Below are 18,164 nucleotides of genomic sequence, written 5' to 3'. Positions count from 1 at the left end.
CTCATACTCGTATCCGGGTCGGATACGGGTTAGGGGTGTTATACAAGGTAAAAATATCCTAGGTTTCAGAATATGGTTTCGGGGTAGGCTCTATTTCTCCATGGTCTCCCAGTTTTGGTTTTAAAAACGTTACCCGAGTTCTCCTTGCTGGTGCCCCCTTGGGCTTGCCAGACCCTTAGTCCTAAACCCATCACAGGCTTGTTTGGACTAAGTTAAACTCGAGAGGAGACATTCCCTTATGCCCGCACGGTGAATAAATTCACACGAAGACATAAGGTATATAAATCCCGAAGGCTACTTGCTAGGCCCGCACGGTGAATAAATTCACACGAAGGTGTCGCTTTCACCCCCACATAAAATAGGGTTCGGAGCTCAGGTTTAGAGCCTTAGATGAAAAATCTTTAAGAGCTGAAATCATTAGAAAACAGTTAGTGTGACTATTTACTCGAAAAATATAATCAAAAGTAAGCAATAAGGATCGAAATGTTACCTAAAAATTTAAACTTACCCTTTTCATTAAAAAGACAACTGGAAATTACCTTAGCCTGACTCACTTACCTGTGTCCCCAGTGGAGTCGCCAAGCTGTCGTAACCGTCTTTCGGTTGGGCCCCGAAATTGGGCTTCGACTTAGGAAATGGATTGGAGTCGCCACTGGTCTTTTATCTTAAGATAAATAGGTAGAACGGATATCGTATTTCTTACCTGATCTGAGTCTTACCAAAGATGTATCGGATTTGGGAGTCGGTTACAGTCAAGGAAGGGTTAGCACCCTTGAACTGCCCTTTCGGTACTATGTAATTTCCAGTTGTCTTTAATTAAGAAAATTGAAAGTTAAATTAAAAGGTAAAATATCGATTCGAATTACTTACCTTAGATTGCTTAAATTGCCTTTAAAAAGATAAAAGTGTTAGATTCGTATAAAGTGTAGAATCGAATTAAGATAGAAAATACGTAAATATGAAAAAAAAAATGAAGAATAATAAAATAAAAAATAATGATAAAAATAAGACAAAAACAAAACTAAATAAATAGAAGTAATAATATAATTAAATAAAAGAGATAGAAACAAAACACAACAAAAAAAGAAAAAGAAAATTAAACAATATATACCTACATGCGAAAAAAAGAAAAGACAAAAAAAAAATCAAAAATTGATTACACTAAAACGTGACTTTGTAAACAACAATTTGGTTTAGAAAAAAAATATATATGAACTTGAATACCAATCACATGCTCTAAACAAGAAATGGTGGGGGCATGGAAATCATGACTTGATTACACCGTTTGCAATGTTATAATTGTTCATCCACAAATCAAATTTTAAATAGTGAAAGAGGGCTCAATAGGAGTAGGGTGATAATTTCAAAGGTAGGTGATATATAGATATAATATTTGATAAAGTAAGTAAAAGAAAATAATAAGAAATATTTACATATAAAATAATAGGCATAAGAAAAACCAATAATAATAATAATAATAATAATAATAATAAAATATGAAAAATATACATATATAATATAAATAGGTAGACTAAAAGGAAAATATAATAGTAATAATAATAAATAAATAATAAAAATGAAAAGAAAATAATTGTAATAACGTATAGAGAGAGAAAAAATTAAAAAATAGTAATAAATTAAAAATAAAATGAGCAAATATATATATAAAAAATAATGAAGGGATTTAAATGAACGGAATGAAACGTGGAGGACAAATTTCGAATGAAGAAACCAAAATGGGAATTCGATTTAGGGTCGAAATGAATTTCAAAAAAATAGAGAAGGACCAGAACCGTAGTTTACCCTATTTGCTTCAAAAACACACGGATTTGAGTCTATTTGGGCCAGATAGAGCGGTCTGATGGTTTTGGTATAAAATCAAAAACTTTTCTTTTAACATTCATTTGTAAGGTTTTCAACTGAGAGCCCCTCCCCTTTCTTTCTTCATTCTCTCGCCTGTTCATCGAGGATGAAGAACACAACCCGGTTTTCCAGATTCCGACACTGCGCCGCCTCGCGCCGCCGTTCATCGGCGATAAACCTCGAAAAAGATTCGATTTTTTAAAAAGCTCTTCTCTTCCTCTGTCCAAAAACCGAGTTCTCTTCCTCAAAATAGGCCTTGGGATTACTAGATCTAAAAGAATAGATCTCGACAACTTTTCTGTTCATCGGCCAAAAGAAATGATTTTTTGGGTTCGATTCGCACCAAATCTCAAAGGAAATACAACATGCGAGAGAGAAAAAGAAATGAGCAAGGTAAAAAAAAAACTACCTTTATTGCTTTCGAATTGTTACAAAATGCTTCGAGTATTCGCGGTTTGCTTTGATTTCTCTCGTAATCGTGTACCAAACTTCATGTCTTTGTGTGTTCTATTTACATGGGATTTATAGCCTAATATTCTAGAGTTTGATTCCTATCAGAACTCTAACACTATTATTTGTTGGTGATGAAGAGTCCTTGCAGGAAACGGCGTTGGAGGCTCGTCTACCATGGTTCCTGGAAATGAAGCTGACTTGGATGAGGGTTTTTAGAAACCCTAATTTGATGTGGGTCATGGGTTGCTGGGCCAGGTGATGAAATTAGGTGTCTTCAGCCTCTCTTCATCTCTAAATTCTCCTCTTGCTCCAAAATCAACGTTTTTAATCAGAATCTTTGAGCTTTTCATCTATATATCCTGCTATTATCATTAAATCGTGCAACACAACATCTCATTCCTCTCAAATCTGAAATTTTCAAGGTATTTTTATAAAAACCTCTATTTTATCATATTCTAATCTTAGGACTAGTTTTAATTAGTTCTAGGATGAACATTTTATCGAGCATTGATTGTTTGATGATTACAAACTAGATTTTACTACCAATTTCATCAAAACCTCACAAATTTTCAAAGAAATTTTTAAATTTTTGAAATTAAAAAAAATCGAAAATTTGAATTTAATTTTAAATTTGATGTTTTTGATTTAATTATGTTGTTTTCATAAAAACTATACATATTATGATTTTACAAAAATTGTTTTCAAATAGTTTTCAAAACCTTGCCCATTAGGATTCGGTTTAGAGAACCTTGAATTATTGAGGACTCAATTGAGTTTTGGGATTGATTATTGTGCATACATGTGTTTCAAATTACAGGTTACATTCCTTTTCTGAATCTTTAAAACATGTCAAATCCCAAACGCCCTAGCACTTCATCGAGTCGTTCTCGTTCAAACCAACCTCCTAATCTCGTTCCTCCTCCACCTACATCTCTATTAGGATCTTGTTTTAACATGCCTGAGCGTCGTAGAGACGAATTGTACTCTAGGTACAGAAATTCTTTTCAATCTTATAGGATCAGGGAAGAGAGTATTCATTCTCTTCAAGATATGATAGATATTGACTTTGAATACCTTCCGATTCTTAAAGCTTGGAAGTTTGATAAAATGTTTTAGCTCAAACCTATCGTTTATCAACAGTTAGTCCGCATTTTCTATTCCAATGTGGTGTATATTCAAAACGAAACTCAATGTGGGACTATAGCCATTAGATCCTATCTTTTAGGCCAATATATTAATATTGACCCCGAGACTATAGTTTTCCGTTTTGGGTTAGATGATGATGGGTTATATAATGAGAATGAAAATATGGAATATCCCTATGTTCCAAATTCTAGTGTTAGTACTCTACGATCTCATCACGATCGTTTTCTTCATTTGATGATCTCTTGGTGGTTTAGACCATCTGGAGGTAGGCACTCCACTCTTCGTGCTAGGGATTTATGGTGGATGCAATGTATTAAAAATAAGATCAAAATAAATCTGCCCCACATTATTTTTAGTCAACTAGTGTATACCATAAACATTTTTCCTTCAAAACATGTTGAAACATTGATTTATGGATGTCTTATGAGTAACCTTTTTATCAAACTCGGTCTAAACGTCACTCTCAACAATCCAATCCCACTCCAAAATCAAATAAATCTTACTTCCTTGAAGAAAGCGGATTGGAAACAAGACGAGGAAACCGGTCTTTGAGTATTTCGACTCGGTAAGCAAACTCCGGGAGCTAGCTCTTCACGAGTTGCTCCTAGCTCTTCTCGTGCACCTCCTCCGACACCGACTGCTGACGATGATCCTGAGTTTCAACAACTTATGCAAGATATCGACGATCACGTTCCAGACGACGAGCCTGCATCGGAACCAGCGCGACAAGAAGATCAAATGCCACCATATTTTCGATCCTTCTTGGAGTCGTTTGATCTGAGGTTTGCCTCCATAGAGTGTCAGATTATTGAGTTTCAACGAGAGATGCGTGAACGTATGGACGTGCTCACTCTTGAAGTTCGAGCTCATTATCCTCATCCACCTGACCCTCCGATGGATTTGACCTTTTCTCCATGTTTTCTTAGTTTTTCAAACTTGGATTGTTTTTGATATTTCTGGATTGTTTATTTTGGATTGTTAAATGCTTGAATTTGTTATGGTTTGGATGATTTGATTTTGAACTTAATATATATATATATATTTGGTTTGGTTGAATTTTCTTATTTTTGCATCATTAGATATATATGACCAATTATGCCATTTCACATTTGTTTATGAATATTGATTATGTAACTAATGGCTAATCTCTCTTTTAATTGTGATCTTAGCAGCTTAAGCTATATATATATTTAAAATCAATTGGCTATGCTTTTCAAATCCTTGTTTAAAACATTTTAATGTTTTTTTTATTTAACAAAAAGGGAGAGAACTGTAAATGTAACCCCCTAGACTCGGCCTATACGTTTCGACTAAGTCTAGTGGATCACATTCATGATTCTTAAAGACATTTTCCAAAACCGTTATTCAATTAATGAAAAATCACATTATAAATGACATTTATGATATTATAACAAATTATACTATAAAACTAAATTCATAAATATAACATTAAAAAGTAATAAGTTAATTTAAAACATGTCTTAAAAATCCCAATTTCGATAAACCGAACATATATAACAAAAGAGTAATTATTATAAAATCCAATACTTTAAAATAAAAGACCATGTTTCGATATTAAAGCCAACTTGCATAATAAAATCATTACAATCAGATATACTTCAAGAGATATGTTGATCCTCCAAGTGCTTGATCAGGGGTATCTAACCAACAGTATCTGAAAGGGGAAAACATTTTCGAAAAGTGAGCTAGGCTCAGTGTGTTCCAATAATACATTAAAATCATATTAGGTACAGTAGATGAGTATAGTTCATAAAATCATAATGAAGTTTAACTTTTGAAACTCATAGTTTAAAACCTTCTCCTGTACATCATCCGCAGTTTCCCAGAACTGCGTCCAATAGGGCTTACCTTAAGCACACAGTAGAAAGGAAGCCAACCTAAGGATAGGCTTTGGGGCCTGTATCCTTAAGTCCGTAGGGCTTACCCTAAGCACACAGCAAAGGGAGCCAACCTAATGAAGCATCTTGTGGCCCGTGAGCCTACCCAAGAGTCACATTAGGTCCATAAGGTTTACCAGCTTGATCAGAGCTATACCTCCGTAATTCAATCCAACCCAAAATCAGTATTTCAAAATACAATTTATGTAGTAAGCATTATTTCCATAAATCCGTAATCATCGTTATCATATATCAGTGAAAACCAATAATCATATATCAATCATAGTCTATAAATCATCACCAATAAGTCGGTGTATCAATAAGCAGTAAACTATAGATTTCATTGTACCATATTTCAAAACAGATAAAATAATTAAATAGTACTTAGGGAACACACCTCGATGGGATCAAACTGTAGATCTACTGAGTACTGGCCTCACCACGCTCTGCTACAATTATCAAACCTAATTCATAATAACACTATATTACTAATGGGTAACATAATTAATTCCTGAAATCATAAAATTTATGGGTCTTACGGGTGAATACTGGCATACGTGGTTTAACTGATCTAGAGGAATTGGGTCGAACTGTCGAACGGTCAGGAGAGTCTCTTGTACCTTCAAACATTAATAATTTATCAGTCTCAAGTCTTACTCAATCATTCAAAGCTGAAACTCTTAATTACATAAGCATTTTTCGGGTTTGACTATCAATTTGGAGGCTTTTGAGTATGAATTTGACTAACCGGATTGCAGAATCGGAATCAGGACGTCGAAAAACATAAAGCATGACTTTTCGAAAATTCAAATTCTTGGTCAAAATCAAAGTTAACGGGTTTGACTGATGATTTGGAGGCCTTCAGGTTCAAATTTGGAGAAACGGACTTCGGAAACGGATTCGGCACGTCGAAAAATGTCAGAATAGGTATACTCGAATAGAATGAAAGGTCGTTTAATGGCCGGTTAAAGCCGGTCAAAGTTTGGTCAAATTTGCTCAAAAGTCCACAGTCAACTATTACGAAAATAACACCTTTTTAAAAAAAATTACCAAAATATTAGTTTTTTTCAAAATAATTACCAAAATATCACCGATTTCAAAATAATCACTAAAATATCACCGGGTCAGGTCGGTCAACGGGTCGGGTCGGGTCAACCCGGTTCGGACCTGTCTGACCGGTTCAGTCCGGTTCAGACCGGTCAAACAACATCACCCATCAGTTCGTAACTCCCCCACGCGCAGGGGCGGCGCGTGAAGGCTCATCCAGACTCCAAAAATTCCTGAAAAAAATTCTAAAAATTCTTTTAAGCGATATAGAGTCACTTATCAACCTCGGTTCAAATTTTTGAACGGTAGAGAGCTCGATTTCATCTCGCCCGAATCTTTGATCGCTTCACCTCCCACACACGCCGCAGTCTACGGAGACAAGGAATACACCGTCGGACTCGGAACGACACAAGGAACACGATGGTGCGGGAGGTGTCGAAAAACGATCAACGATCGGAGATGAATTTAAGATTTACCCGGTGGTGGTGCTAATAAAACGTCGAGACTTTGACTCAAAATTCACACCGTTTGGCAGTGTTTCCCTACAATTGGTTTACTGGGTTTTGTTCACGGGTCGAAGATGAACACGACGGTGGTTTCAATTTTACGATTGGAAGTCGGACGGCGACAGAATCAAGCTTGAAAAGAGGGGTACGGGAGAGCAAAGTTTAAGCAATTAAACATTTGTGTTTTCTGGTTTGAAACCAGAAAACACGCTTAAATCACCAAAGCTATCGACACTCTTTCGCTAAATTCAGGGATTGGTCCCTGAATTTCTTTTACTTCCAAAATAGCCTAAAAGTTTTCAAAAATTTTAATTTAGTCACCAAATTACACTACTTAAAATATTTTTTCCGGGTTGTTACAATTCTCCCCCTCTATAAGAAATTTCGTCCTCGAAATTTACCTTATGATAAAAGTTAAGGAAACTGAGTCTCTATTGACTCCAATGTCTCCCAAGTAGCTTTAGAGGGGCCTCGGTTACTACATTGAACTTTTACCATTGGGATACGCCTATTCCAAAGAACTCGCTCGTCTCTTTCTAAAATCTGAATGGGCTCCTCCTCATATGACAAATCAGGCCTCAGCTCGACCTCCTTAACCTGAATAATGTGACATGGATCTGTACGGTATCTCCTCAACATTGATACATGAAAGACATCATGAATACGATTGAGCTAGGAAGGCAACTCAAGCTGATATGCAACAGGTCCTACCCTCTTCAAGATACGATATGGTCCAATAAATCTTGGACTCAATTTACCCTTTCGCCCGAATCTCAATACTCTCTTCTAGGGTGATGCTTTTAAAAAGACCTGATCTCCAACTTCAAACTGAATATCTTTCCTCCTTTTATCTGCATAAGACTTTTGTCTATCAAATGCCTCTTTCAGACGGTCATGAATCAACCTGATTGTGTCCTCCGTCTCGCGTACTAACTCAGGTCCTAACATCTTCCTTTCATTCAACTCAGTCCAACAAATCGGGGTGCGACATCTTCACCCATAGAGTGCTTCGTAGGGTGCCATACGAATGCTGGTCTGATAACTGTTATTGTAAGCAAATTCAGCCAATGACAAAAAGTTTTCCCAGCTACCACGGAAATCAATTACGCAACCCCGCAATATATCCTCCAAAATTTGAATCACTCTCTTAGATTGACCATCAGTTTGTGGGTGGAAGGATGTACTATAATCCAATCTTGTTCCCAAAGCTGTATGTAGCGCCTTCCAAAATCTCGAAGTAAATCTCGGATCTCAATCAGAAATAATAGACAATGGAACACCATGCAATCTGATAATCTTTGAAATATATAATCTCACCAGTTTATCCAAAGTATAATTTACCCGCACAGGAATGAAGTGAGCTGACTTTGTAAGTCTGTCAACAATCACCCAAACTGAATCCTTTTTCGAAGGAGTCATAGGTAAGCCAGTAACAAAATCCATAGTAATACACTCCCATTTCCATTCAGGAATCTTGATAGGCTGTAACAAACCTGAGGGATATGGATGTTCTGCTTTAACTTACTGGCAAGTCAAACACCTAGCCACAAAATCCAAGATGTCCTTCTTCTTACCGACCCAATGATACATTTCTCTCAAATTTCGGTACATCTTATCTCCACTGGGGTGCATAGCATATGGACTACTGTGAGCCTCATTAAGAATAATCTGCCTCAATTCAGCATCATCAGGCACACAATAACGATCCTTAAAGCATAAAACTTCATCCTGATCAAGGGCGTAATCTGAGCTTGTCCCTTGCTCTACTTGCTCAAAGATGGATAGCAAGGAGCTATCAAGGGGCTGCTTAACTTTAATTTCATCAACCAAAGTCGGCTTAACTTGTAATTCTGCTAACAAAGTGCCATCGTCATATAAATTCATCTTGGCCATTAAAGACCTCAATTCCGATACTGCCTTTCGACTCAAAGCATCCGCCACAATGTTAGCTTTACCAGGGTGATAATCAATCACACAATCATAATCCTTTAGAAGCTCTAGCCAACGTCGTTGTCTTAAATTAAGCTCTTTCTCGGTCAGAAGATACTTTAAGCTCTTATGATCAGTGAAAATATAACACTTCTCTCCATAAAGATAGTGTCTCCAAATCTTCAAGGCAAAAATCACTGTTGCTAACTCCAAATCATGGGTCGGATAATTACACTCATGCGGTCGTAGTTGACGGGACGCATAAGCCACTACCTTAGCCTCCTGCATTAGAACACAACCAAGTCCTGAATGTGAAGCATCACTATACACTATAAAATCCTTCCCGGACTCTGGTTGAATCAACACTGGTGCTTGAGTCAAAACCACCTTTAATTTCTCAAAGCTCTCCTGTTATGCCTCGCCCCATTCAAACGGCACGTTCTTCCTTAACAGCTTTGTCAAAGGAGCAGCAAGGATTGAGAAGCCCTCGATAAAACGTTGATAATATCCAGCCAAGCCCAAGAAACTGTGGATCTCAGAGACGTTCTTGGGTCATTTCCAATTCACAATAGCCTCGATCTTGCTTGGATCGACCTGAATACCTCGCGCAAAAATAATATGCCCCAAAAACGACACTTCTTGAAGCTAAAACTCACACTTGCTTAGTTTGGCATAGAGACGATGCTCTCTCAAAGTCCGTAGAACGATCTTCAAATGCTCGTCATGCTCCACCTCAGTACGAGAATAGATCAGAATATCATCAATGAAGACAACCACAAATTGATCCAAATATGGCTGAAACACACGATTCATCAAATCCATGAAAGCTGCAGGAGCGTTCGTCAAACCAAAAGGTATTACTAAGAATTCATAATGACCATATCTAGTGCGAATGGCCGTTTTTGCAACATCAGACCCCTTAACTTTCAATTGATAATACCCTGAACGAAGATCAATCTTAGAAAATACAAAAGCTCCTCGCAACTGATCAAATAGGTCGTCAATCCTGGGTAGTGGGTACTTATTTTTGACCGTCATCTTGTTCAACTTCCGATAGTCAATACATAGCCTTAGCGACCCATCCTTCTTTTTCACAAACAGAACTGGAGCTCCCCAAGGTGAGGTACTATGCCGAATAAATCCTTGATCAAATAATTCTTCCAATTGGACCTTCAACTCCTTAAGTTCCTTTGGAGCCATACGATAAGGTGCCATAGAATTGTCAGATCCCGGATAAGTCTCAATCTCGAACTCTACCTCTCTATCAGAAGGTAACCCAGGCAACTCCTCCGGAAAAACATCAGAAAACTCGCTAACTGCACGAATATCCTCGATTATGGACAAGGAACCTTTAGTGTTCAAAATACAGGCAATGAAAGTCTCATATCCTTTCCTAATCATACGATCAATTTCCATAGTTGAAACAATATTGGAGAGATAGCCACATCGTTCACCAATTAACACAACAGTCTGACCATCTGAAGTCTTTAGAGTAGCTCGCTTGTATTCGCAATCCAGATTTACCTTGTGTTTATTCAACCAATCCATCCCAAGAATTAGATCGAACTCCTCTAAAGGAAGCTCCATAAGATCTGCGAGAAAAATTTCTGCCTGAACCTCCATAGGACAACGCCGAAATACTTTATTCACCAATACTGCCTATCTTACTAGACTCGTAACCGTAACAGTATTATCAGTTTTCTCGATTAGAATCTGAAGGTTTCGAGATACTGAACTCGATACATAGGAGTGGGTGGAGCCATTGTCCAGTAATGCAAAGTATGGAATATAATAAATAGTAAATGTACCTGCAATAACCTCAGGCTCATCTCTGTCATCCCAACGTCTGGTGGCATAAACCAAAGTTGGTTGTCTAGCCTGTGAAACTGCAGGCTCTCGACTCTACTAGGGTTGAGCTCTACTATCAGCTCCGGATGCTGATCCAAAAGGTTTTCCCTGATTACGGCCTCTAATTGGGGTCTATACTAAAGCCTGAGAACGTATAGGAGTCTGAGTAGTGGTCCACTCAGACGAAGCTAGCTGTGGACAATCCCTCAGAAAATGACCACTAGATCTACACTGATAACAAAGACCCATCTTCTTATGACACTCTCCTCGGTGTCGACTACTACAATACTCACAGAGGGGCCCATGATAAAATGATGAGGAACCACCTCGACTGACAACTGAATGTGAAGATATTGCAGGCCTAGAACTGGTATTGCTTTTCAAAGGACCTGAAGTACTAGTCTTCTTTCCAGGACGTGCAGAGAACTCTTTCGTGCCAGAAAATTTCCCAGGTCGCTCTCGATCAACACGGTATCTTGCTGGAGCCAAGGTCTCTACCTCCTCAGCATCCTTCGCTCTGCCCACTAGCACGTCAAAAATCTCATCCTGATGGGTCACAACTTGCCAACGCAGCTCGTATCTGAGTCCAAGGGTAAATTTACGGCATCGATCTCTCTCAGTAGGTACCATACTGGATCCATACTTCAGTAACTTAAAAAACTCAATCTCATACTCAGAAACTGTCATGTTTCCCTGAACTAGGTCTTAAAACTGCTGTCGTCTCTGAACTAAGTAACGCTCTCCCAGAAAACGGCTCCTAAAGCGCTCCTTAAAGTAATCCCAAGTCAGACGATCAGCTGAAACACTACTGACCACTGAATCCCACCAGGAGTGGGCATTGCCATCTAACATCGCTACCGCACCCAGATATCTCTTAGTTGGATCTAAACTCAACTGATCCATGTGTATTTCTGTATCCTGGAGCCAATCTTCTGCTTCAGTAGGAGCTCCACCAATCTGTCCTTCAAAAGTTTTGACTTCATTGGCGATCAGAGTCTGAGAAATAGGCACCTCGAATCCAACACCAGCAGCTCTGACCGCTCCCTGAATCAAATGTAAAAATTGTCTACCAAATTCTCATCAGCACTCTGGTAGAATCAGACTCAATATCGCTCCTATGATCGGTGTAGTCATGCCAATACTAGCGGCATGAGGCAAATTTGTTGGGGTTGTAGGAGCAAGATCACCAATCAGAGGTGGGGGATCTACTCGTATCTCATCGATCGGGTCTGCAAATCTAGCTACTCGACCTCATCCTCGGCTAGTTCGACGTCCACGTCTAGCACTCATTTTGGTAGATCTCGATTTTACTAAAAATGATAAAACTTAAGGTTAGATAAGTACTTGGAGTCTCGAACACAGTTAAAACCGTAAAAACTTTGTGACATGGCCTTAATAACATGTTTTGTAAAATATTTCAAAACCATATTTTCAATTTGGACTCATACACAGTCCGAGGTTTAAGAACCAAAGGCTCTGATACCAATTAAATAGAACCCCCTAGACCCGGCCTATACGTTTTGACTAAGTCTAGTGGATCACATTCATGATTCTTAAAGATATTTTCCAAAACTGTTATTCAATTAATGAAAAATCACATTATAAATGACATTTATGATATTATAACAAATTATACTATAAAACTCAATTCATAAATATAACATTAAAAAGTAATAAGTTAATTTAAAACATGTCTTAAAAATCCCAATTTCGATAAACTGAATAAATAGCAAAGAGTAATTATTATAAAATCCAATACTTTAAAATAAAAGACATGTTTCGTATTTCCAACTTGCATAATAAAATCATTACAATCAGATGTACTTCAAGAGATATGTTGATCCTCCAAGTGCTCGATCAGGGGTATTTAACCAACAGTATCTGAAAAGGGAAAACATTTTCGAAAAGTGAGCTAGCTCAGTGTGTTCCAACAATACATTAAATCATATTAGGTACAGTAGACGAGTATAGTTCATAAATCATCATAAAATCATAATGAAGTTTAACTTTTAAAACTCGTAGTTTAAAGGCTTTGGGCCTGTATCCTTAAGTCCATAGGGCTTACCCTAAGCACACAGCAAAAGGAGCCAACCTAATGAAGCATCTTGTGTCCTGTGAGCCTACCCAAGAGTCACATTAGGTCCATAAGGTTTACCAGCTTGATCAGAGCTATACCTCCATAATTCAATCCAACCCAAAATCAATATTTCAAAATACAATTTATGCAGTAAGCATTATTTCCATAAATCTGTAATCATCGTTATCATATATCAGTGAAAACCAATAATCAAATATCAATCATAGTCTATAAATCATCACCAGTAAGTCGGTGTATCAATAAGCATAAACTATAGATTTCATTGTACCATATCAAAACAGATAAATAATAAATAGTACTTAGGGAACACACCTCGATGGGATCAAACTGTAGATCTTCTGAGTACTGGCCTCGCCACACTCTGTTACAGTTTTCAAACCAAATTCATAATAACAATATATTACTAATGGGTAACATAATTAATTCCTGAAATCATAAAATTTACGGGTCTTATGGGTGAATACTGGCATACGTGGTTTAACTGATCTAGAGGAACTGGGTCGAACTGTCGAACGGCCAGGAGAGTCTCTTGTACCTTCAAACATTAATAATTTACCAGTCACAAGTCTTACTCAATCATTCAAAGCTGAAACTCTTAATTACATAAGCATTTTTCGAGTTTGACTATCAATTTGGAGGCTTTCAAGTATGAATTTGACCAAACGAATTGCGGAATCAGAATCAGGACGTCGAAAAACATAAAGTATGACTTTTCAAAAATTCAAATTCTTGGTCAAAATCAAAGTCAACGGGTTTGACTGATGATTTAGAGGCCTTCGGGTTCGAATTTGGAGAAACGGACTTCGGAAACGGATTCAACACGTCGAAAAATGTCAGAATATGTATACTCAAACAAAATCAAAGGTCATTTAATGGCTGGTTAAAACCGGTCAAACTTTGGTCAAAGGTGCTCAAAAGTCCACAGTCAACTATTACGAAAATAGCACCTTTTTAAAAATAATTACTAAAATATCACTTTTTCAAAAATAATTACCAAAATATCACTTTTTCAAAATAATTACCAAAATATCACCGGTTTCAAAATAATTACTAAAATATCACCGGTTTCAAAATAATTACTAAAATATCATCGGGTCGGTCAACGAGTCGGGTCGGGTCGGGTAAACCCTGTTCGAAACGATCAGACCGATTTAGACCGGTCAAACAACATCATCCATCAGTTCATAACTCCCCCACGCGCAGGGGCGACGCGTGGGGGCGCGTGAAGGCTCATCCGGACTCCAAAAATTCCTGAAAAAAATTCTAAAAATTCTTTTAAGCGATTTTGAGTCACTTACCAACCTCGGTTCAAATTTTTGAACGGTGGAGAGCTCGATTTCAACTCGGCTGAATCTTTGACCGCTTCACCTCCCACACATGCCGCCGCCTACTGAGACAAGGAAGACACCGTCGGACTCGGAACGACACAAGGAACACGATGGTGTGGGAGGTGTCGAAAAACGATCAACGATAAGAGATGAATTTAAGATTTACCCGGTGGTGGTGCTAATAAAACGTCGAGACTTTGACTCGAAATTCAGGTCGTTTGGCACTGTTTCCCTATAATTGGTTTACTGGGTTTAGGTCAAAGATGAACACGACGGTGGTTTCAATTTTACGATTGGAAGTCGGACGGCGATAGAATCGGGCTTGAAAGGAGGGGTACGGGAGAGCAAAGTTTAAGCAATTTAACATTTGTGTTTTTTGGTTTGAAACCAGAAAACACGCTTAAATCACTAAAGCTGTCGACACTCTTTTGCTAAATTCAGGGATTGGTCCCTAAATTTCTTTTACTTCCAAAATAGCCAACAAGTTTTCAAAAAATTTAATTTAGTCACCTAATTTCACCAAATTACACCACTTTAAATACTTTTTCGGGTTGTTACAGTAGAAGTGTTAAAGGGGAGAAGTGTTGTAGTAAGGGGGAGTGATTTTTCAAAATTGATTTCAAAATTTTAGAAAATCTTAAAATAACACAAATGTTTTGTTATATCAAAAAGGGGGAGATTGTTGAAAACATTTTTGTGTTTTGATATAAAAAATTAAGTTTAAATGAATTTTAAGATTTTACAAATGCTTTTCTAAGTATATTCGATTTAATTAATCGAATATCAAATTATTACTCCAAGTCTTTCAAGTTCAAATTCAAACCTTACTAAATGTGTAAAATTGTGTTTTATACTTAAACTATTTTTGAAATAATTTTCATAAAGCATTTTGAATCAAAATCAAGCCTAAAATCAATTTATCAAAGTGATGCACCGATGCACCAATCCATGCATCGATGCACCATGAATTAAATTGAACATCGAATGTATTTCATACATCGATGCACATACCATGCATCGATGCACTGAGGATTTTATGAAATCATCGAATGCATTTGATGCATCGATGCACTCTGGCTATTTTGAAACATCGAATGCACTTGATGCATCGATGCACTCTTAGTGCACCGATGCACTAAGGGTCCAACGGTCAAAATATTTGAATTTTACACTGATGCACCGTGCACTATGGTATGCATCGATGCACTGACGCTCCCAACTGCTTTAATTAATTGTTTTCACACTTAAACGACTCTATTGACTCCACTAAGCATCCCCAACGTTCAGAATCATTTGAAGGTGTTTTTAAACAAGCTTAGAATTGTGCAAACAATCTACCTTGTGAGTATTTCCTTGTAAGTTTGTAAATTTGTAATATTCTCTTTGAGAAAGAGTGTTCTCAAGAATTGGGATATATTCTTGAGGGAGTTGTAAGGTTATCTCTTTTGCCTCAAAAGAAAGAATAAATTAGTGAATTTTTTGGAAAATCCTTAGTGTGGATAGCTAAGGTAGTGGACGTAGAATTTGATTGAGAAAGTCGAACCACTCTAAATCTCTGTGCAATTACTTTCAATTTTCTGCAAAAGCTTCCACCAAAATTTTAATTGTCAATTCACCCCCTCTTGGCCGATTTCGTCGATCGATTAACTCAACATAAAGAATTTGTTAACTTAAAAACAGTTGAACTTGGGGCAAATAAATAATCTTCAAAGAATAGATAAAATGTATAGGTCAAGTATCGAACAAGTAGAAAAAGGTGAAATCAAAGACTTCAAAGTTAAGTCCAATGGATGTTTGTACTATTGAGGAAGAGTTTTATATTCCAATCGATGAGGAATTAAATAAAGAACTTCTCTTTGAGGCGCATTATAGTACTTTAACGATGCATCCTGGAGAAAACAAGATGTATCATGACTTGAAAAGTCGATGGTAATGGTCAGGCATGTAAAATGTTATAGCAGAGATTTGTTTCTAAATGCTTGATATGCTAACAAGTAAAAGCAAAACATCAAGTTAGATTGTTGTAACCTATTTATATCCCTCAGTAGAAATGGAAAGAGTTATTATGGATTTTGTAACAGGTTTACCTTTGACACCCAGTAAAAAGAATTCAATATAGGTGATTGTGAATAGATTGATTAAGTCAGCGCACTTTATTCCAATTCGAGTTAATTACTCTATGGATAAGTATTTGAATTGTGTGTTATTGGCGTACATAATTGAAATTAAAGGATCATGGAAAAAGTACTTATGCTTTGCTGAAGTTGTTTATAATAATAGTTATCCGTCACGTATCAAATGACCCCTTATGAAGCCTTATATGAAAAAAAATGTAGAATACTTTTAAAATGATACGAATTCGAGGACCAAAAAATAGTTGGTTTTGATCTGATCAAGAAAGTGGAAGACGAAGTGAAGATTTGTAACACCCCAAATATCGGGTCAGTGACTAAAGTGTAAGGATTTAAAAGTTATTGGTTTAATTTTGATAAATTGAAAAGTTCAAAGACTTATTATCAAAGATTGAAGGATGAAAGGGTAAAATGATCTTTTGACAAGAAATGAATTAAAAATTCATTTTAAGGGTTATTTAAAACGTGATCAATGGAGAAGAAAGAAGGAAAACTTTGGAAGATTGCTCTTCTCTCCTCTTCTTCCCCCGTGAACCTCCATGCTAAGGTAAGAGACTTCAAAGTTGATTGTTTATTTCATTTCTGGTTTGGTTTTGTTTCTTTGGGTGATATAGAAGCTTAATAAAGCTTAAAGATGAGTTGAAACTAAGAGATGGATAAATTAATGGTGAATTAGTAAAATGGGTTTTTAAGGGAATTGTTAGAAATGATGAATATTTGGATTATAAAGGAATATTTGACTTGTCATTAGTGTAAACAAGAAATTGAAGTGTTAGAAAAGATTGAGAACATGTTTCAAAAAGTGGTATGATTTTTAGTGTAAGAGTTCTATGGAAGATTTTTTATTATTAAATAGGTTTTATGAGATAATTAGTGGAAATAAGTGAATATGAGTTTGAATGTATGAATAGAGTTAAGAGCATGAGATTTAAGTAAAAGGTAAATTTTGAAGTGAAATAGGTGATTTCTGGCAAGCGTATCGATACTGGAAGAACAGTATCGATATATTAGGTTAAAATAAAAGGATTTGTATAAACCCAATGAACAGTATCGGTACCAATTGAATTAGTATCGGTACTGATGTGAAAGTATCGATACTAATTGAAATGAAATTCATAATGCTAAAATGGTATCGATACCGAAGTTGGTATCGTACCCCAGAAGAGAAGTATTGGTATTATAGGAGGGGTATCGATACTACTCAGTCTGAAATGTTAAACTTGGTTTTCATTTTGCTTAAAAAGGTTTAGGGGATAGATGTTAATTGAGCTTCGATATTCATATTGATCTTGTTAATGTGTAGATTTGATTGAAAGCAAGTGTCGAACGAATGAACATATAAGGATAAGGTGAAAGTAAAAAGATGTTGGTTAGGGCTTAAATGAGGCAAATGTGAGTGCTATTTTCTTATTCTATTGATGATTGGAGAAAGGATTTCGATGAGTCAATCTCAAATGTTATTAATCAAAATAAAATGTTATGAGTATATGTTATTATGAGTATATGTGAATATGATTTATATGAGTAATTTGATAAGTGGAATATGATGTGTAATATGAAATAAGTATGAACTATGAGTATATAATAAATATTGAATAAATGCTATGTGAAATTAAATGTTATGAGAACAAGTTCTATGTGAATAAATGATAGACTTGGATAATATTTTATAAAACTGTTCTATGTGAAAAGGGTTCTACCTGAAAATGTTATATATATGATAATGTGCTAAGTGAAATGGTTCTACGTGAATGTGCTAAGTGAAAAAGTTCTACGCGAAGATACCCTATGTGAACTAATACTATCAGAATAAGACATATTTTAAATAGTGAAACTAAAAATAATTATAAGTTAAAGCCCAAGGTATATGTATGAGAATTAGAGGTATATTTGGCATGCCAAGAGTCAAGGGTTCT

Source organism: Hibiscus syriacus, unplaced genomic scaffold (assembly GCF_006381635.1).
Source record: "Hibiscus syriacus cultivar Baekdansim isolate YM2019G1 unplaced genomic scaffold, ASM638163v2 tig00116962_pilon, whole genome shotgun sequence".
NCBI lineage: Eukaryota > Viridiplantae > Streptophyta > Magnoliopsida > Malvales > Malvaceae > Hibiscus > Hibiscus syriacus.
Note: the sequence above shows the minus strand (reverse complement) of the source record.